The sequence below is a fragment of the Dermacentor variabilis genome, chromosome 8, assembly GCF_050947875.1.
Source record: "Dermacentor variabilis isolate Ectoservices chromosome 8, ASM5094787v1, whole genome shotgun sequence".
NCBI classification, from domain to species: domain Eukaryota; kingdom Metazoa; phylum Arthropoda; class Arachnida; order Ixodida; family Ixodidae; genus Dermacentor; species Dermacentor variabilis.
Window position 1 is genome coordinate 1,820,985 of NC_134575.1, and position 21,938 is coordinate 1,842,922.

General features: G+C 45.5%; 1 long non-coding RNA gene across 1 annotated transcript; it reads left to right on the forward strand.

The window, feature by feature from the left end:
* The first annotated feature begins 2,625 nt into the window (after positions 1–2,625).
* On the forward strand, positions 2,626–4,349 carry LOC142590852 (uncharacterized). Its single transcript, XR_012830240.1, has 3 exons — positions 2,626–3,108; positions 3,254–3,341; positions 4,180–4,349. It is a non-coding gene; the product is annotated as an uncharacterized LOC142590852 (long non-coding RNA).
* Positions 4,350–21,938: the final 17,589 nt, after the last annotated feature.

Sequence of the window (21,938 nt, forward strand, 5' to 3'; positions counted from 1 at the left end):
GCGCCGAACTGCAAAGGCGGCTCGACGCTCTTGACCCTTATAAAAATGAACGTTAACATTCTTTAGAACTCCTACCAACTTTCTATTTACTTTATTGACAGTCTATTAACATTTACATTCTAGTAACATTTGTTCACACACAGTCGAAAGACTTCCTTCTTACTTTTGTATAAAGAATATTTTCAATACACCGTTAACAGACTTTCTTCTTACTTTTCTATAAAGAATATTTTCAATACACTGGTAACAGACTTTCTTATTACTTTTGTATAAAGAATGTTTTAAATACGCCGTTAAAAGACTTCCTTCTTACTTTTGTATAAAGAATATTTTCAATACACTGTTAACAGACTTTCTTATTACTTTTGTATAAGGAATGTTCTAAATACACCGTTAAAAGACTTCCTTTTTACTTTTGTATAAAGAATATTTTCAATACACTGTTAACAGACTTTCTTCTTACTTTGATATAAAGAATATTTTCAATACACCGTTAAAAGACTTTCTTCTTACTTTTGTATAAAGAATATTTTCAATACACTGTTAACAGACTTTCTTCTTACTTTTGTATAAAGAATGTTTTAAATACACCGTTAATAGACTTCCTTCTTACTTTTGTATAAAGAATATATTTAATACACCGTGAAGACTGATGATGATATGTAGTGTTTATTGGCGCAAGGGCCAAGTGTGGCCTTCTTACTTCTTACTTCCTTCTTACTTTTGCACACAGAATATTTTAACGTCCCCATCAACATGTATTTTTCTAACTTTTATCTCTATAACCACTTCAGTACTGCGTCAGAAGGCTAGTTACTTTTGTGTAAAGAATGTTGTACTATACATCATCGAACTATATTTTTTTGTTTGAAGGACATGTATCCTCAGTATGTCCACAGCTCGTACTGTTTGCCAAAAAATATTTAGAATGGGAAGTAACCTGAGAGTTTCTGATAAATTTTTCTAACACACTATAATGCCGATATATGACATACTCAGGAGTCAAGCTCATTGTTTTAAATCATAGTCCCAATCCAAGTAGGTAGCCAATTGTTGACGGAGTGCTCCTAAAATGTTTAAAGAAATATGTTCGCAAATTCTTAGAACTAATCTTTTAGAGGATCTACTGGACTACGTGAGCGCGCGGTGACGTCAGCACACTCCGAGAAAATTTGCTTGCGCTACACCACCTGACCGGTGTGATAGCGGACTACTGTACAGGCCGCGCACCAGTTGCAGAGCTTTATCCCGACCTTGGGGCTGGTTAATTTAAGGCCGATTTACGCTTGAGCCGTGACGCATGCGGTCGTGCAGAAAACTGTACATTTCGCCCACTGGTTCACAAATTTTGGCATACACTGGGCTCGCACATGCAGTGTAAACCGAAATGTGTGTACCAGTCTACGAAATGTGCAAATTTTCACCCGACCACATGCGTGCGGGCAGGCGGGTGGTGTGGTGTAAGGCTCGAGCGTAAATTTGCCCTTACCACGCACTGCTATTGCAATGCCACCAATTAGCTTTGCAACGAGATAATTAGGTCAGTGCATTCTGCGATATAAATAGTACGCCCTAAGCTGGAACGTGTCACCATAGTAGCGTCACGATATTTGTTAAAAAGAAGAAAAAGAACCGAAACTCAGGATAACACGGCGCTGGAACGTTGCCGCTCAAATGTCCAAAAGGCTGCAAAATACAACTACTGCTGAGTGAGAGCATGTATTGACCTGAGAAGCGCACAGGTCGAATAGAAAGAAAAGCTGAACTCTGTGCAAGCAACACTTTTCTGTGAAAAAATAATTAAATTACCCTTACAGTATAAAAAATGTAGCTTTCTACGCGTTCATATTCGCACGTTTTCGTCCCTGCCTCCTACCGACGGCTTCTGCATATTAAAGGAAATAGAACCTTGCATCAAAGTGAAGGCAAAGTAACTATGTCAACTGATGTGCTTTATGGCGATGGTAACTTGTTGTGTGTGAAAAGAGATGGAAAAGAAATAATTATGCACTCTTAACATTCAGTGATCTTGCTTCAAAACACGGCGACAAAATTTTGAGCTCCGACAAGGGGTCATGACATCCGTAATAATGGCATTCCGTATACCAACAGCCAGGATATCAAAGGCCATGCTTTTGCCGTGCTTCGGGCGTCTGAAAACTGCTAACGTCATAGCCGCCCCGCTTCGGACATATATTTGACTATAAAAATAGTACTACAATGTGCTACACCGCTGGGCGCCAGGGAGCAATGTTTTGTCTTTGAAAGCAACAAGTGCTAAAGGATGCTCTTGCGCAAAATAGGATAACCACATAATTTACCCAATATGATCTTATTGTTCTATGTTTATTACATTTCGAGAAAAAGTCGGTTTTCAGAAGAATAATTGTCTCGAAAGATAAAACTATACAGCCCCTAAATGCCCAACAAAATTGAGCCGGCTACCTTCTCAGTTTTTTTTTTTTTTCAACCTCGGCCATGAGGTACATTCCTCCCTCTAAGTGCAGTTCCCAGAAAGGGGTGCGTACACAAAGGCCGGCCACAGCTTTCACCAAGAGGCGAGGAATGTCTAGGTGTGAGTCAACCATCGCAAGGTAGCGGGGGAGGGGGGGGGTGCATGTTTCGGCTTAAAGAGGGGCTTTAGTTCCGCGGCGGTCAAGGCGAAGCAGGTGGATGGAAAGAATGTCACATGCCTCTCCCGCGCATGCGCACAAATTCGACAGTTGGCCGAGTCGAGGCAAAGAGGAAGACCATCGCAATCGCTATCAGTTCCTTTGCGACGCCGGCATGGTACGGTCGAGCGATGTAGGTGTTTCGTGGCATATTGTAGCAGCAATCTAGCTATTTTTGCTGCTATTTATGCTTATGCTGTGTTGTGGCTAATTCATCGATGCAAGCCAACCAGCAAGGTGTTTGCGAAGCCCACGGTGCTTTCTTCGTTCCGTGATGTGAGCGTTTCTGGAACTGCTCTGCCAGCTGCGATGCAGTGTCGTGTGAAGTGATTTAATATTGGCACTGTCCGTGTTTTAAACTGCACAAATAGCGAACAGCTGTTCCTCAAGACTGCTATGCGCCGAAGTTTTCTCTATCTCCAAATTATATTAAAAGGTATGTACTTTTCCATCATTTTCCATAAACATATTATTTTGATGTTATTTTATTTCAGTTTCTAATGCCGCATTTTGGCAGGTTATTATAGCGCGAACTGTAACGACGTGAAATGTTCTAAGAACGATTTTTTTACCTTTTTCAGCTGCCCCGCGTCATGGGGTTCGCTTGAAGTTGCTATAAACACGAAGAGTAAAAATACTTCGTTTTCACAGCGTTCGCAATGACCTAAGGTCTGGTAAATATTGTCTGATCATGAACTCATTCTTTGCTCTTTCCTACTCTGGCTGCACAGGATGAGAAACAGTAAAATATTGAGCGTATAGCTTCACGGTTCACAATTACATATTTTTCAGCGAACCGGTTCACAATGACATAGGTTGCACTGGATAGACAAGTGCGAATGTGAAAGAAAATCATTCGCACCTGTTTAACCACTGCAACCTATGTCATTGTGAACCGGTATATTTTGACACTGACATTTTGTTTTCGAGTAAAAATAAACGAACACGTCAAATTACAGAAGCGTTCCATATAATGTGTGCTTAAAAATGCATCAGTCAGCCATTGGTTGCTATCACTGACAAAGCATTTGTATTCTTGAATACTGCTTCAAGCTCTGTCATCTGTTTATATAAATATGGATGACACGTTTTGCACATGCTCGGTGCAGCTAGCAGGCGCTGTTACGTTCATTCCTTCCAAAAAATAACTAGCTTTGAGTAAGCGCTCGCGTGTCCACCTTCTCTGCGTCCGTGTCTATTGTGCGTGCTACGAATTTCAACATGAATAAACCATGTAATTAACTTTTTAGTGAGTAACTCATTTATGCAGGTAATTGGTAGAGAAACCCATTTTGTACACTTTCCTAATTTTAATAACACGTAGTAAATACAACGCCGCAAAGGATATGCATTGAATAGTGTGCCCCATCCTTGCCATCTCCTCTGCAAGTAAACAGGGATGACGGTCACAATTTTAGCATTCATGTGAACCTTAAAAAGCTGTTCTATGTATGTGATATGCTAACCTGAACATGATGTTAACACTGACCATCTTGTTTCTGTGCAGGGTTGGTTCATTCTGCAAGCATTCTGAGACATCAGCTTGCATAATCGATGCTTGCTAGAGATTATGCGACAGCTGCCATGCCGTAATCAACTAAGTCATTATTCATTTTTTTTAAATTTCTCTAATACTTCTCTCACAATTCTGTGTAAATATTTTCGTGTGAATAAACTTCTTTCAGTGCAAACTTGCATTTGTTTTCCATTTACGTGCACCTTCTAGGTTGCATACTGCCGTTTACCAACATGTTCACACATACTGACAGATGTTTACACTATGCTACTAGGTCGTATGTGGGACAAATGTTACTAGGGGAATAGTAAGACGTCAATAGTAAGTACATAAGCACATGTAAGTAAAATTTTGCCAGAGTGTTACTAAAGAGCCTAAAGACTTGTGTTGGTTGACGGTTAGTAGAATGTTTACAGACCATCTATGAACATGCTTCAGTTGAAGTACGGTAGCCAATTCTTGATAGGATCCAATTCTTGATAGGATGTTACTAGGGTGTATAAAGACAAATGTTAATAGGGTATTGGTAGAAAGTCAACAGAAAATATATGAACATTTTTCTTTTGAAAGAATGTTAATACGGTGTATAAAGAAAGCTTGTTTATAGGGGATTGGTACGAAGTCAACAGAAAATATATGAACATTTTTCTTTTGAAAGAATGTTAATACGGTGTATAAAGAAAGCTTGTTAATAGGGGGTTGGTAGGAAGTTAACAGAAAATATATGAACATTTCTCTTTTGAAAGAATGTTACTAGGGTGTATAAAGACAAATGTTCATAGGAAATCGGTACGAAGTTTAAAGACATCCTATGAACATGTTTCTATTGAAAGTTGGTGGCCAATTGTTTCTAGGGTGTTACTAGATTGTTGTTAGGATGTATAAAGACAGCTGGTAGTATTTCAATTGACTGTTGGTAGGTTCTAGTAACAAAAGTCTATAGACTGTCTAAAAAATGTTGCTAGAAATTTTTATAAGGGGAGACTCGGGCAGCGGATAATGTCGGGTCAGGACACCAAAGCGAGGGCGAAGTGGGAGGCAGGGAGCCAAAGCAAGCGGTCGCCAGCTCGCCGCCGGTGAATCGGCGTATCTATAGCGAAGCAGCGCAACACGCCCTGAGTGAGGCGACGCTGCAGCCACAGGAAGCCGGGAAGCAGGGAGAGGTAGGAGAGAGTGAAAGGGTGATTATCGCTGGCGACTCAAACATGGCTGGGTGCTCAAAAGCAATTGTGGAGAGGGTGAAAGGCGACAAAAGAGTGGCGGTAGGGACATTTCCAGGGCAGACACTGGGTTCTGTCATGGAGCGAGCAAAAGAAAAGCTCACGGAAAATGCCCACGTGCGCAACCTTGTCGTAGTAGCAGGTGGGCTAAATGACGTCCTGAACAGGAAAGGGCCAGGACTAGCCCAGCGCTTGGCGAAGGGGGTGGACGACTTGCGCGAGCTATCCCCTCAGGTGCAGATCGTGGTGTGCACGGTGCCGGAGGTGCCTGTGCGTGACAGTCACGTACAAAGAGCCGTAATGGCTGCCACTGAGGCAATATGGAAAATAAGCCGAGTGAAAGGCTTCGAGGTTGTCGAAGTAAACAGGGAAGTGAGAAGTTGTGGTGGTTTTAAACGAGATGGGATCCACTTCAATTATAGGCTAGCACGAGAAGTGGGCTGGCGACTTGGGGGTCGCGCTGTTGCTTTTTTAGGGGGCCCGCGGGCGCTCAGGAGGTCAGAGTAGGTAGTAATAAAGAAGGTCCCCTAGGGGAACATCAGAAGACCATCGCCGTCGATAATAGAAAAAGGAGGAAAGCAAGAACAAGAGCTCGCCATGCAATAGGCTACATAAACATGCAGGGCGGCAGAAGAAAGGAAAAGTGGGCAGGGATTGAGGAGCAGTTACATAGAGAACAAATAGGGGTGTATGCGGTTACAGAAACGCACCTTAGAGACTCAGAAGAGCCGCCAGTTATTGAGAATTATGTATGGGAAGGGTGCAACAGAACTAAGTCGGAAAGAAAGGGAGGGGGAGTCGGAATGCTCATCCATCAGGGAGCCAAATGGAAAAGAGTAAATTCACAATGTCAAGAGCATCTTTGGTTATCAGGTACAATGAGTGGGAAAGAAACTTGGCTTGGAGTTACGTATTTGTGGACCGGAATAAATTGCACAGAGAAGAATAAAGAGTTAGTGGAATGCATAAGCGCTGATATTAGGGGTTTCGGGAATGGTGCTGAGATAGTCCTATTAGGTGACATGAATGCCCACATATAGGATTTAGATGGCTATACCGACAATAACGGGAAGTCAATGCTAGACCTTTGCGAGCAACATAACCTCGTGATCATGAATACAGGGCCTAAGTGTGAAGGACAGATCACGTGGGAAGTGGGAAACCGGCAATCGACCATTGATTACTGTCTGATGACAGAAGGAATTCATGATAAGTTGAGAGAAATGGTCATCGATGAGGAAGGGTCTAGCAGCATAGGGAGTGATCATAAACGCATCATTTTGAAAATGGGATATGTAGTTGGGAAAGAGAGCAACGAAAGCAAAATGGCCAGTCCAAATTTGAACGCTGAACAAATAGCAAATATAGTCACTAGAGTGGAGGAAGAAATTGGCAAGTCGCCAAGTAAGGGGTGGGAATATGGTGAGCTTCTAAGTGTAGTAACGACAGAAATACGGAAGGAGAAACAACATGTTCATTGGAAAGGAAAAAAGAAACCGAAAAGCTGGTGGAACAAGGAGATACGAGAAGCGATCGCCGAACGACAGAAAGCATCTCGAGAGCACAAGCAGGCAAAGAAGGCGCAGTTGCCACAGGATGAAGTAACCAGTAAATGGGAAATATACCGGGAGAAAAAGTCTATGGTTCAAATACTGGTGCAAGGAAAATTAAAAGGTGAAAGTGAAAGTTGGTTGTCAGAAATACGTGAGAAAAAGAAGGCCGCACCTAGAATATTTTGGAATCACATAAAATTGTTAGGCAGGAAGTCAACAACAATACAACAACATATCCTAGACGAAGATGAAAACGGACTGGAAGGAGAAGCAGCAATAAATTACATCCAAAAAGTAACAGCCGAATCTTTCCAAGGCAAGGACGAGGTTGTATTTGAAGAAAAAAAGAGCATGAAAGAGACCCAAGGGGGAAAGGAGCTAGTGCTTACAAATTTAAACTGGAAGAAAGCGGAAGAGAAAATTCCTAAGCGCACAGCCACAGGGCTAGACGAGGTTCCCGTTAGGCTGATAAATGAACTGGGACCAAAAAGTAAGGAAGCTCTCGTGAAAGCAGTTGAAAAAACTTTAAAAGATAGACGAATACCAGACAGTTGGCGACAAAGTAGAATGAATTTAATTTATAAAGGTAAGGGGGAGAAAGACAGAATTCACTCGTATAGACCGTTGACCATTACATCGGTAATATACAGGCTAGCAATGCAGGCAATCAAATTAAAGCTTCAAGCATGGGCAGAAAATAATGGCATTTTGGGAGAGCTTCAGAATGGCTTTAGAATAGGTAGGCGTTTGGATGATAACTTGTTTGTTCTTACTCAGTGTATTGAAATATCAAAAGCGGAAAGCAGACCGTTGTATGTGGCCTTTTTGGACATTACAGGAGCATACGACAACGTAGACCGCAGCATTTTGTGGGATATTCTGGAAGGGGAAGGCTTAGGTAACGATTGTATACAGCTTTTGAGAGAGATTTACCTAGAAAATACTGTTTGCGTTGAATGGGAAGGGATGAGGAGCGCGGAGAAAGTTCATATCAACAAGGGACTGAGGCAGGGGTGCCCTTTATCCCCGCTGCTGTTTATGATGTACATGGTGAGGATGGAGAGGGCGCTAGAAGGAAGTAATATCGGGTTTAATGTCTCATACAAACAGGCAGGTACAGTAATAGAGCAGCAACTCCCAGGTTTATTTTATGCGGACGACATTGTGTTGCTCGCAAACAAGCAAAGTGATTTGCAACGTCTGGCTAATATCTGTGGACAGGAAGGCAACAATTTAGGTTTGAAATTTAGTGTTAGAAAATCAGGTGTTATTGTATTCAATGAAAACAGTGAACAGACAGTGGAGATACAGGGCCAAGAAATACCTCAGGTAACAGAATATAAATACCTTGGTATATGGATAAACAAAGGCAACGGATATATGGAAACACAGGAAAAAACCATAACAGTCAAGGGGAAGAGAAATGCAGCCATAATGAAGCACAGAGCGCTATGGGGATACAATAGGTACGAGGTCCTCCGAGGTATGTGGAAAGGGGTAATGTTTCCAGGACTTACTTTTGGAAATGCGGTTGTTTGCTTTAAATCAGGGGTACAATCAGGACTCGACGGGAACCAAAGGTCAGTGGGTCGCTTCGCATTGGGCGCTCACGGAAGACTACAAATGAAGCTGTGCAGGGGGATATGGGCTGGACTAGTTTTGAAGTGAGGGAAGCTCGCAGTAAAATTGAGTATGAAGAACGGCTGAGGAATATGGAAGAAAGTAAATGGGCTGGGAGAGTGTTCAGGTATCTGTACAGGCAAAACATTGATTCACAGTGGAGAAAAAGAACTAGGAAGCTCATTAGCAAGTATGCGGTCTGTAGGGTGGGCAACACAGCAACAAAGAAGGTCAAGCGGAAAGTCAGAGAGGCTGAAATAATCTAATGGTTGGCGGCAATGGAAAAGAAACCTGCCATGAGTAACTACTTAAGAGGAAAAAACGAAATCAGGAAAGAAACCTTTTGTGATAACTCAAAGGGAAGCTCATTACTTTTCGAAGCGAGATCGGGATGCCTTAGAACACGCACCTATAAAGCGAGATATAAGAAGGAAGAAGAAGCATGTGCTTGCTGCGGTAAAGCTAGGGAAACGACGGAGCATATTTTATTAGAATGTGAAGACGTCTATCCAGCGGTCGATTTAGGCACCACTGGCCTCCTTGAAGCCCTTGGGTTCAGCGGGAGCAGTGGTAAAGCAAACAGGTCCGCAATAGACATCAGTAAGAGGCGATTGGAGGATTGGTGGAAGAAAAGTAGGGAAACGACAAAGGACAGAGACGTACAAAAGCACAGTTCGCAATAGGGTATCAGAAAATTTGGACGTGGTAGTTCATAGTGTTTTTTTATTTTTTTCATTGGTTAACCTAGGTAGGATATTAGGCAGCATAGTAGCAAGAGCTTGGTGGCGCAAGCCACCGCCCCGTTCCAAAGGGGACGCTCATAACATCCATCCATCCGGTTTACGGTGAGCTAAGCCACGTTGTGTTGCTGTGAGCCGTGAGAGTGCTCGTTGCAGTTACACGGTAATTTAATCATATTTTCGAAGTGCCTAAGCAAACTGTGATCCGTACTGTGTGCATTAACCATCAGGAAGCCTCTGGAGTCGTGTAACGCCATTAGTTCGCCTTATGTTTCCTGTGATACGCCAGTGTCTTATGTGTACTACAGCGCCCGTCCGAGCTGCCTTTGTTCTCGCCTGTCCGCGTTCGCTCGTGGAATACCTGGTACTGTGGCTTCGAATTATGGTGCGTGGAAGAATTTGTTGAAAGTTGCGCTTTCGTGCGCTGGTGTTCATCGGCAATTCGACAGTGTTCGCGCCGGAAAAAGAGCGTCGTCGTGTGGTGCCTGCGAGACGAAGCCGTTTGCCGACCACATTGAAGGTAAGCAGGTCTGACGCTTGCGCGCATTCTCGCAGCTTTTGGTTCATTTAGTAAGCTTTGTGGAACGACAACAGAAGGCTGTCAGAGCGTACGTTGACCATGTTGCTGTGCACATTTAGCAAAGCGTTTCACGAGGGGAGTTTCCGTGAAATGTATTATTTCTTACCGCTTACTTGCTTTATGGAATGATGTGCTGCCACCGCTGATTGTTGGGACTTAATGGGCAAATATTTACGTAAACGCTGAAAGTTACTGTTTTCTCGGTAGTTTCCCGGCAAGAAATTCTTCCGTAGATATAAATTCCCGCAAGTTACGTGTGTAATGCATGTCGATGTGTCACGGGCATCGCGAGTTGGCACGCGACTGCGATGTTTGACACTTGAACAGATATTAGATTGTGTGAAGATTACTTTATTGATAGTGTTCAGTTTGAAGTCCAGCTTCGCGAGAACTTGTCTGCATTGTTTGTGTTCTTCGACGTGCTCGCGTATTTGTCTTTTATATTGTAGGGCAAATATAGACCGACATTACAACAGCGAAATTTCTTTTTATTCGAGGCATGTCAATCAGACGCTCGTTTTTATTAATATTTTCATCCGAAGAACAGGATGTCAGTTCCTGCGATTGTTAAAGACAGTGGCTTGTAGCACTGCCTAACAAGGGATGCGATTTTCTTGCGATGCTTTGCGCTCGATGTTTGCCACTCTTATAACCCACCTTCCACTGCTGGCTGTTCTAGTTAATAACGATAGCGGAATGTCGGTCAGATAAATGAGCAAAAGGAGTAGCATCGGAAAAGGGATCGCTACATAATCGCGGCCTGGGTTTTAGACCGCTCATAATCGATTGTTCGTTTGATTTACTAGATAGTTAAGTTTTGGTGATAATTTCCCAGGTAGTCTGATGTTTGCTGCTGGTTTTATTCCCGCCTGAATTTTACCATATAACAGTGTAACCTCTTGAGATATAACTACGAGACATCTGTACAAGCAAGCACACAAAGGTTTATTGGCCAGTTGCCCACTTCTAAAGGTCATGTACTACTTAGCAGCTGCTGCAATAATGTTTAAAAAAATTTGTGAGCAGTTTAATGCCTGAGTAGACTGGCAGCTCAGTCTGTTTCAAACAACAATTAGTTAAAAGCTTCTGTGTTGCCCTGATATTTTTATGAGCTGTTTTTGACTGCTCCACGTTTCTTAGCTGTGTGCATACAGGCCAGGCTGTTCTTGCTTATATGAATATTTTTGAATAAGTGAAAAAGACTGGCTTTTGTTTTGTTTTTCAGGTGCCTTGTGAGCTCTCACCCAAGCACCACATTCCAGAGGTCTGCTGTGAGCAGACGTGGCAAATTGAAGTAACATCCAGATAGTCCAATAAACTGTTTGTAGTTTCAGACACACCTTTGCAAAGTATAGTCAAAACTTTCTTTTAGAAGTGCAAGCACTGATCGAACCTGATCTTTCTATCCAAACATTACATTTTATATTAGTAACAAAGACATAACTACAACAGCAGCACTGCAGTGAGGAACGTACAGTGGTATTCCAAGTGTTATACTGAAATAATCCATGAAGTCTAATTAGTTTGTAATTTTAGAACAAATTGGCATGAATTTCTCTGCCATAGCAGAGTTCCAATCCGTGCGCTGCATCATGTAGGGAATAGTACCCTTACAATGAAAACCAATGCAAAACTTTTTAACTCAGGAAAAGTTTATAAATATAAAATGTGTACACGGAACTCTTCATCTAAGCATGCCTACGTAAAATACAGGATTTAATCACTGCGGCCACATAAAGGATGCATAAAGGTAGGACACACGAAGGAAACATAAAAGCAGTGGCCAAATTTCAACATGGAGGAAACATAAAGTACGGTAACATAAGGGATATATAAAGGGAGGACACATGAAGGAAACATAAAAGCAGTGGCCAAATTTCAATATGGAGGAAACATAAAGTACGGTAACATAAGGGATACATAAAGGGAGGACATATGAAGGAAACATAAAAGCAGTGGCCAAATTTCAACATGGAGGAAACATAAAGGACATTTCCTCATGTGAACTGCAGGAAACATACAGTAAACATAAAGGACATAACCATTTTCATAAGGGCTGTATCACTTTTTGATGCAGAGCTTCATTTTTTGGAAGCGACTGCTTACTGATTTCAATGTTTGTTAGTATCCCTCGCCTTTTGCTAGTGTTTTCTTAGTTTTTTTTTCGTTTTCTTGTTTTTTCTGCGCTGATTCCGTTGACTGCTGGCACGTTCGTTCATCGATGCGCATTGTCATTTTTCCCCGATTGTATCACTCCCTTCCCCCTTCACTTCTGCCTTTCCCCTTATATAAGGCATCCGCCTTCCGTCAATAAAATTTAGTTGACAGTCAGCGCTTGTGTCCCGTCCTTCATACTTTGTGGTTGCATGTGATTGCGCTGTAACAATTTTTATGTCAAGTATGCACCAACTCGCCCAGAATGAAGTTTTAACTAAGATAATCGCTGACGTGGATCCAACGACTCACAGAAACGTTTCCATCTTTGAGATTTTAGTGCATCAATGCGGCGTTGAATCTTCTTTTGCATCCGCCTTACCTCTCAGAGATCATGGATGGATTCGGTTCTTCTGCATCTTCTTTCAGCCCTCCGGCGAATCGCTCGTAGTCACTGCAGTTCGGCATCAAATCCTTCGTATTTCGGGAAAGGCTGAAAAGCACGCGTAGCCTCCTGCATGGCTTTTTGAATTTCGTGTTCCAGACTTGAATGGTTCCCTTGCTGACATACTTCCTCCATGTGCGACCGAAACGCCTACCAGTGAATTCTGCGGAGGGTCGTGGAGGGGCATTTAATTAGTCCCTTGATCTTCAGGTACGTCAGAATGTGGTCGCTTCCATGTGATTCGATGTCTGGAAACCATTTTATTAGAAAGTAACTTGATACGAGATGGGTGCACTACGATAGCACTATTCTGCATTGTACCCTGGTAGCACATATACATTTCTATCGTCCAGTGACAACCATGTCTTTGATAGGCAGATAAGAGAGAAGTTGTGATTAATTATAGAAAGATGTGCTATGAGGCTGTCATAGTTCTTTCGTAGACTACGTATATTAATATATATCAGCGATAACTTGGGAGTTTCATCACTGAAATATTTTTGAGATCCTGACAAGACAACATTCTTGCGCAAGTTTAAGATACGGAGCCGCAAACACTAGTAAGTCTAAAGGTGTTTATTAGGCAGAGCTCGGAGCAGCGCAACGTCGACGGGCAGGGCAGTCACAGCTTCCAAGCACGAGAGCCGTTGCTGAGCAGGAGCGCTCGACCCACTACCGTTTAGAGCCAGTAGCGCTGAACCCACTAGCGTCTCTCTTCGCTACAATCACCCCCCGGGAGCGAGAAGGGAGCCGTCCGGCGACCTAACAGCTCGTCACGATGAGCGGGTCGTAGTAAGGCTTTAAACGGTCGACATGGACAATGTCTCGTCCACGGCGGCGCATGTCTGAAGATGACTCAACTGGTTCGATGACATAGTTCACAGGAGATGCATGTTCGAGAACACGATAAGGGCCTTCATACTTAGGGACCAGTTTTGATGAAAGGCCAGGGGCAGTTAGAGGAACTGAGAGCCACACGAGCGCTCCCGGATCGAAGGTGACCGTGGCAGTGGCGTCACCGCGAGTGCTCCTCTGGCGCTCTTGATCGGCGGAAGTAAAGGCCGTGCGAGGTCGCGGCACTCTTCTGCATGTCTGACCGTGGCAGAAATAGGCACGCACTCGGATGCATCCGGCCGGTACGGCAGAATAGTGTCCATGGTGTGCGAAGGGTGTCGACCATACAGCAAGAAATAAGGTGAAAATCCAGTGGTGCTCTGCGTAGCGGTATTATACGCGTAGGTGACGAATGGCAGAACGGCGTCCCAGTTCGTGTGGTCGGAGGCAACGTACATTGAAAGCATGTCGCCGAGCGTACGGTTGAAGCGGTCTGTGAGGCCATTCGTTTGAGGGTGGTACGCTGTAGTCGTACTATGAACAACGTGGCACTCTTTGAGAATCGCTTCAACGACTTCCGACAGGAAGACGCGTCCGCGACCGCTGAGCAGTTCTTGAGGTGGACCATGCCGCAGGATGAATCGGCGTAGCAGGAATGATGCAACATCGCGCGCTGTAGCTGCTGGGAGAGCGGCGGTTTCGGCGTATCGTGTAAGGTGATCTACTGCCACAATGGCCCAGCGGTTACCAGACGACGTCAGGGGAAGTGGCCCATACAAATCGATGCCAACGCGCCCGAACGGCCGGATAGGGCAGGGTAGAGGCTGCAGACCAGCTGGCCAGTGGTGGGGTGAAGATTTTCGGCGCTGGCAGTCGGGGCATGAGCGAACAAACTGTTGAATGTAGTTGTACATTCCCCGCCAGTAGTAGCGTCGTCGGAGGCGCTGGTAGGTTTTGAAAAGTCCCGAGTGAGCACACTGTGGATCAGAGTGGAACGATGCGCAGATGTCAGAACGCAGGCTTCGAGGTACAACTAATAACCACTGGCGCCGTCAGAGGTGTAATTGCGTTGGTGAAGCAGGTCGTCTCGAATGGCGAAATGGCGAGCTTGACGGCGCAATGCACGAGTGGTTGGCTGCGATGACGGATCAGCAAGGCAGTCTATGATGGAGGCAATCCAGGGGTCCTTGCGCTGCTCAGAAGCGATGGTCCCAATGTCGACGGAAGAAACGTCAAGCTGGGATATTGCGCAGCACGGATTGTCGACTGGCAAGGGAGAACGTGAGAGGGCGTCAGCATCGGCGTGCAGGCGTCCGTTCCGGTACAGTACGCGGATATCGTAATCCTGTAAGCGAAGCGCCCAGCGGGCGAGACGGCCTGAGGGATCCTTCAATGACGACAGCCAGCATAGTGCATGGTGGTCCGTGACGACATCAAATTGTAGACCATACAAATAGGGCCGGAACTTGGTAAGCGCCCAGATGATCGCCAGGCATTCTTTTTCCGTGACGGTGTAATTGGTCTCGGCTTTAGTAAGCATACGGCTTGCATATGCCACAACATATTCAGGAAACCCTTCTTTGCGCTGCGCTAGGACAGCGCCGAGGCCAACACCGCTGGCATCTGTGTGTACCTCAATAGGTGCCGTTGGGTGGAGACGGAAATGGGAGGAGACGTCAGCAAACGACGGAGCTTAGTGAACGCCTCGTCGCACTCGGACGACCACGAATGGAGAAGTCCGTTTCAGCCAAGGAGCTTCGTCAGGGGCGATATGACGGCGGCAAAATTGCGAATGAAGCGCCTGAAGTAGGAACACACCTACAAAACTGCGCAGTTCTTTGACGGACGTCGGTTTAGGAAATTCAGCGACGGCACGAAGTTTGTCAGGATCGGGGAGGATTCCATCCTTCGAGACGACGTAACCTAGTATCGTGAGCTGCCGCGCTGCAAATCGGCACTTCGTTAGGTTCAGTTGGAGGCCAGCGTTTGCTAAGCACGTCAAAACACGCCGTAGGCGTTGAAGGTGCGAGGTAAAGTCAGAGGCAAAAACAACAACGTCGTCGAGATAACATTAGCACGTGTGCCACTTCAAACCGCGGAGAACTGTGTCCATCATGCGTTCAAAGGTTGCGGGCGCATTACAAAGTCCAAACGGCATGACGTTAAATTCGTATAAGCCGTCGGGTGTGACAAAGGCTGTCTTCGGCCTATCGACGTCAGCCATGGGTACTTGCCAATAGCCGGAGCGTAAATCTAGAGATGAAAAGAATTCTGCTCCGTGTAGGCTATCGATGGCGTCATCGATTCGCGGCAGCGGGTATACATCTTTGCGAGTGATCTTGTTCAGGCGCCGAAAGTCTACACAGAACCGTACCGAGCCGTCTTTTTTCGTAACAAGGACGACAGGAGATGCCCATGGACTGTTCGAGGGTCGGATCACTTCGCGGTGAAGTATATCATCCACTTGCTCATTAAGCACACGACGTTCTGTGGCAGAGACGCGATATGGTCGTTGCCGCAATGGCGGTTGGGAGCCAGTGTCAATATGGTGCGTGACAGCAGACGCCCGGCCAAGGGAAGGTTGCCCGACATCAAAAGAAGAACGAAAGTCTTCTAAGATGCGCAGAAGCTGTGAATGCTGAGGTGGGGTGAGGCCATCGGCAATAGATGAATCGAACACACCTGTGGGCAAAGGGTCCGACGTAGAGAGAGAACCGAGCGTGTTGTAACTGGCGCAGGACGTGTCTTGGGGAACATCCGTAATTTGTACGGCGTCGATCACTTCCACGTGGCTAAGACATTCGCCTTGAAGCAGCATCACAGGGTATGGGAAGGGGTTACAGACAAAAATAGCTGTGGAGCCCTGTTTGACGCTCACAGTCGCAAAAGGCAGCAGCAGACCTGTTCGCGTATAAAAGTTGCCCGACGGAGAAAGTAGTGCGATAGCGTCAGAGAGGCTGCCGCACTGCATGGATACAATCAGTGACGAGTTGGCAGGAACGTTTGTGGCGTGCCTGACGAGTAGTTGGTCGCAAAAGAAGCATCGGCAAGCGTCATATCGGAGATCGGCGACAGTTCTAGTTCGGCCCGTGTGCAATGAATGACGGCATCGTGGCGGGCGAGAAAGTCCCACCCCAGAATAACTTCGTGGGAGCATGAGGAAATCACAATAAATTCGACGGCGTATACAACGACCTCGATGAGAACACGAGCGGTGCACGCCGCAATCGGGTGAATACTCTGTGCGCCTGCTGTTCGGAGGGCGAGTCCAGCAATGGGCGTCGTAACCTTTCGAAGGAAGCGACAAAGCTTTGCGTCCATAACTGATACAGCGGCTCCGGTATCCACGAGGGCATATGTGCGCACACCGTCAACTAACACGTTTATCACATTGGTCGGGCTATGTTGAGGACTTCCGCGTTTCGATGGGGTCGCAGTCCTTGCCTCATGGACTGCGACGATTAGTTTTCCTCATCCCGAGCTTCGGGCCGAGGCCGCATCGGTGATGGGGAGCGTCGGCGTGGAGAAGTTGTGCGGCGGATGTTGGCGGACCGGCGGAATGGTGGTGACGCAGCCCGAGGTTCGTCGTCGTAATAAGGGCGCGGAGAACCCACCATAGGCCCATATGGTGTAGCGCTAGGCGACTGCACGCGACTACAGTAGCGTGCGACGTGGCCTGCGTAGCCGCACGCAAAACATATCGGTCGATTGTCCGCTGTACGCCACCGAGTCGTTGCGGCAGGTCCCATTCATGTGGAAGGACGCGTTGGACGTGGCGGCTGGTGAATTGATTGCACAACAGGCTGTTGTCGGGGCATAGCGAGGACTTCGGCGTACGTGAGAGGTCCCCGTTGAGGGAGTTGTTGAGGCTGGGTGACGACTTCCGCGTAGCTGAGTGGCACAGCTGTCGGAATCTGTTGGGGCCTGGCCATGACTTCGGCGTAGCTGTGAGGCGCAGCCGCAGGAACACGCTGGTGGTGCTCAGGCAAGACCTCGTGCAATTCTTGCGCTATGACACGGCGAAGCGGAGGCGCAAAACTTGGCGTAGGCGCGTGTACCGACTGCGGCTGTGCAAAATCCATCAACGAGAGTTGCCAGGCAACTTCCTCGCGGACGAACGCCTTCATTTCTGCGAGCAACGCTGCCTGGGTGGACATGGTAGCCAAACCAGCGAGGTGTTCGTCACGCGGTAGAGATCGACGGGTCAGTGACCGCTGCCTGCGGAGTTCTTCATAGCTCTGACACAGTGTGACAATTTCAGCCACAGAGCGTGGACTTTTGGCCAGCAACATGTTAAAGGCGTCGTCTTCTATGCCCTTCAGGATGTTTCGGATTCGATCAGACTCCGCCATGGTCAAATCGACTTTCCTGCATAGGTCCAGGACATCTTCGATATAGCTGGTGAACGTTTCGCCTGGCTGTTGAGCTCGTTCTCACAAACGTTGCTCGGCACGCAGCTTGCGAACAGCAGGGCGACCAAATACATCGGCGAGGGAAGTCTTAAATTCCGACCATGTCTGGAACTCTGCTTGATGGTTGTTATACAACAGGCTGGCAACTCCAGCGAGGTAGAACAGAACATGGCTCAGTTTGGCCGCTTCGTCCCACTTGTTATGGTCGCCCACTTGTTATGGTCGCCCACTTGTTATGGTCGCCCACTTGTTATGGTCGCCTACCCTGTCGTACGCCGTGAGCCATTCGTCCACGTCAGTGTCGTCCGCTCCAGTGTAGATAGGAGGGTCGCGATGACGAGGCACCCCGGGACACGCAGTGGGTGCAGGAGGAGGCGTTTGCTGGGAGGCGTCTTGGGGCATGGTAGATGGTAGGGTACGAGACCGGAGTTCCAGGATGATCGTCTGAGGGTACCCCGCGCACTCCACCAATTCTAAAGGTGTTTATTAGGCAGAGCTCGGAGCAGCGCAACGTCGACGGGCAGGGCAGTCACAGCTTCCAAGCACGAGAGCCGTTGCTGAGCAGGAGCGCTCGACCCACTACCGTTTAGAGCCAGTAGCGCTGAACACACTAGCGTCTCTCTTCGCTACATAAGCTAGGTGAAAACAGCAAGATCACCCGCACTAGAGATGCGGTAGACACGGCTGTAATGTGTCCTTCTGGCCTTGATTACGCAGTGGTCTGACCAGAGGCGTTTCCGGCCTCTCGCTTTTTTTGAGTTCAAGAGCTTGTGCGAACATCCGTTTCCTTTCTTGCGTGACATGTTCGATTATATATAAGGGCTTGTGATCTTTTTGTGGAAACCCAAGGGTCACAGTGGTCACGCGAGCCATGCGTGCCTTTTTCACGAACTCAGTTCTTTTTCTCGGGAGCAAAAGAGTGCAATAATCTGTTTCTTTTTTGGCTGGTACACGATGTGCAGTATCGACATCCTCAGGTGCGATTTTGCATCCTATAGCATCACCCATAGACTGAACAACCGCAAGACAGCTTTCACCTTTGGTTGCAGGGACACCTTCTATTTCTACGTTATTTAGTCCGGAGTACTGTTTCAGTTCATAAACCCTGCGTGCCAAGTGGCCATTTTCATCTTTCCGAGCCCTCTTTTCAATAGAACGGTCGGCAGCCTGCTTCTTAACTGTCTCGAAAAGTTAATTGAACATGCTAAGGCTGTCACACATCACAGCAACCTCGGCGCGTAAAGCGTTCATTTCTTTTGCCAACACAGCATTTGTGTAAACAGCAAGTGATTTGGCAGCAGCGGCGGCAGCGATATACATAGCGAAAAAATATGGTTGGAAAGCAAAGGGGAAAAGAAGACCAATATGTGGCAAAAGTAGGAGCAGATTAGGGACTTGCTCACGACCCGACCGCAACCGCTGCTGCCAAGTGTCTTCTTTCTTCTTTGCGTATCATGTATATCCTGCACCTACGAATGTATAACATCATACATTTTGTATGTTATATGTTTTGTTACGTTATTCTATATTTTGTTGCGCTCTTCCTATACAAATTTTCTTTGGGTTTTAATGGATTATTTGTTATGCAAAGTACGTGACAGGAAACGAGAGGGACATGATTGGATGCCAGCTCTATCCGAAGGATAGGACAAGTAGGTCTGGCGCCGTATCCTGTCCCTCTTGTGCTTCCTGTCACTTACCTTGCGCCACAAATGTTTGATTAAAGCTATGCGCCTAGCTGTCCAACATTATACTCTGGGAATGCATATGTCTTTGGGTATTTGCCGTTGTGCATTCTTTATTTTGCCCGATAATGTCCTGATGCTATGTATATGGGTCTCTGGACATTGCCATGCTGCCAGAAAGCGGCTTTTAGTCCAGAAACATTCCCCTCAAAGGAAAATAAAATTGAACTGAATTAAATGTAATCCCGTTTTTAAATATTTTATTTCCAGTTGTACATTCATCTTATTTTTTCACTGAAAGGAAAATAAAAGGAGATGTAGTCACCCTGTCATGGTGGGGGCTATTCCTTTTCGCATAGCGACAGCACTATAACAAATTATATGTAGTAAGAAAATGAAAACAAATTACGTCATATGGTCAGAAATCCACACAACACAGACCTATATCCCTACGAGGAAATAAACATAAAGGGTAAGTGAAACCACAATGAGTTCGTAAACAAAGTCATACACACCCACAAGCGACCATGATGTAGAATGCGACAAGTATATAAATGGATGAGCATACAAAACATACAAAAGACTATAACACGTAATATACAAGGGCTAATAATTACAAATAATAAAAGCAAGTTATACTTACATTGCGCGACTTCTCAGCGCAATATCTAGTACTAGTTAAGGATGCCTGTGTCTTCGTGAAAATGTTCGAGTGCGTTCAATGCTTCTCGCTGTCCTATTTTTTATGGCAGTGGGCCCAGCAATATTGCGAGTGAGGAAGGTCGATTAGGATCAGTGGATCGAAGCCCTTGTTCTAGCTGCCGTCTTTGCGTCACGTATATGGGGCTTTCAATCTTTTATCTTTGCTGGATTTTTTTGTTAATGGACCATCCGTTCATCTTATTCTACTCGTATTCTACTCCGACGATTGCCACAGCTCGGTGTAAATAAATTTATTTAGTTATTTTCATATTCTCAGTCCCCGAACGCATTAGACAGGAGGGGCAAGAACAAATGTAAGATTTAGTGGCTGTCTTGAAGTTCTTGCAGTTAAAGATTGCAGTGATGGAGGCAGGTATGGTGGTTTCAGTCTTTCGAGGTTAATATTAGATATGAGTCTGAGTAAATTTTTGTGCGACAAAGCGGTAGACGAAATTTCTTGGAAATGACCAATGCCAGATTATACGTACGATGGCCGACGGAGCCATTCTACCCTAAGTAGGTCATCGAAGTAAAATATTTTATGAAAAAGGCAACGTCATGAGCAATTTTGCCGCAAAGCGAGGTCTGGTAGGTGAAGAGTGAATTTTGTTGTGCAGGCACTACAATGTCGACTATAGTTAGAAAGAATAAATAGAGTGCTGCGATTCTGGACCAGCTTCAAAAGGTTTGTTAGTGTTTCCTGGCCAGCATCCGAAATTGAGCAGGCATAGTAAAGTTTGGGTCTGACCAAGGTATTAAAAATTTGGAGCTTTACAGTGATATAGTGGCGCGTGAGAAGTTCCGACGCAAGAAACTTAGCATGTGATTAGCGTTGTTGATAATATTGCTTATATGCAAAGTCCACGATAGATTCTGAGCTATAATGATGCTGAGATATTTGCTAGAAGTCAAGGCGGTTATGGGTGTGTTATTATGTGTGTAATAAGCAGGATTAGTTTATTAAACGTGACTTACCGCGTATACACAGACAAGGAGACAAAGAACGGCGAAGGCAAGCGCTGACTTATAACTGAATTTTTATTTCGAATACCAATCATATATGAACAAGAAACCAAGTCAACAGCGCCCCCTCCAAGACACGAAGCCAGCATGAGTCAAGCGCTGAAAATTCAAATGAACCACAACCGAAGACGAACGAGAGCGCATGTGCGATCTCAAAAAAAAAAAGCAACTTGCTTTGTCTGTCAATTCTATTAGCGGCTTACTGACCGAGTCACCTTCAGCAACCACTGCTGCTTTACTGATAAGTCTAGTCTTTTAATTAGGGCGTCTACCTAAGATACTGGTTCCTTCGAAGAACGGAACACAGCCGCATTCTGCGCAATTGACTAGAGGAAACCCTCCTCTCCCTTTTCGCACTTTATTGATATGTTCTTGCAGTCTGACATTTAGACATCTACCTGTTTGCCCTACATAAGACAGACCGTATTGCAGGGGTATCTTGTAAACTATACCTTTCGAACAATCAGTGTGCTTTTTCTTGTGATTGATACTGCAAGAACTACGCCCCTTAGCAACAGGATTAGTTATACCGCAAATCTGTGCATGTTTTCCAGGAGCAGAAAAAATACTGCATGGACAGTAAAGTGGAAAGTTGGGCTAGTTGGCGAGTGATCATCATACCTTGCTGGTGAAGCAGCGCACCGACACGGACACAGTGAATACAAACAGGAAAAGACGACACTCGCTGCACTCGCAACTATTTTATTTCAGAACACATACTTCATATTTATATACCTGCGCACCCTCAGGCGTCAAAGAAAAATCAAGGCAAGATTAAAGGC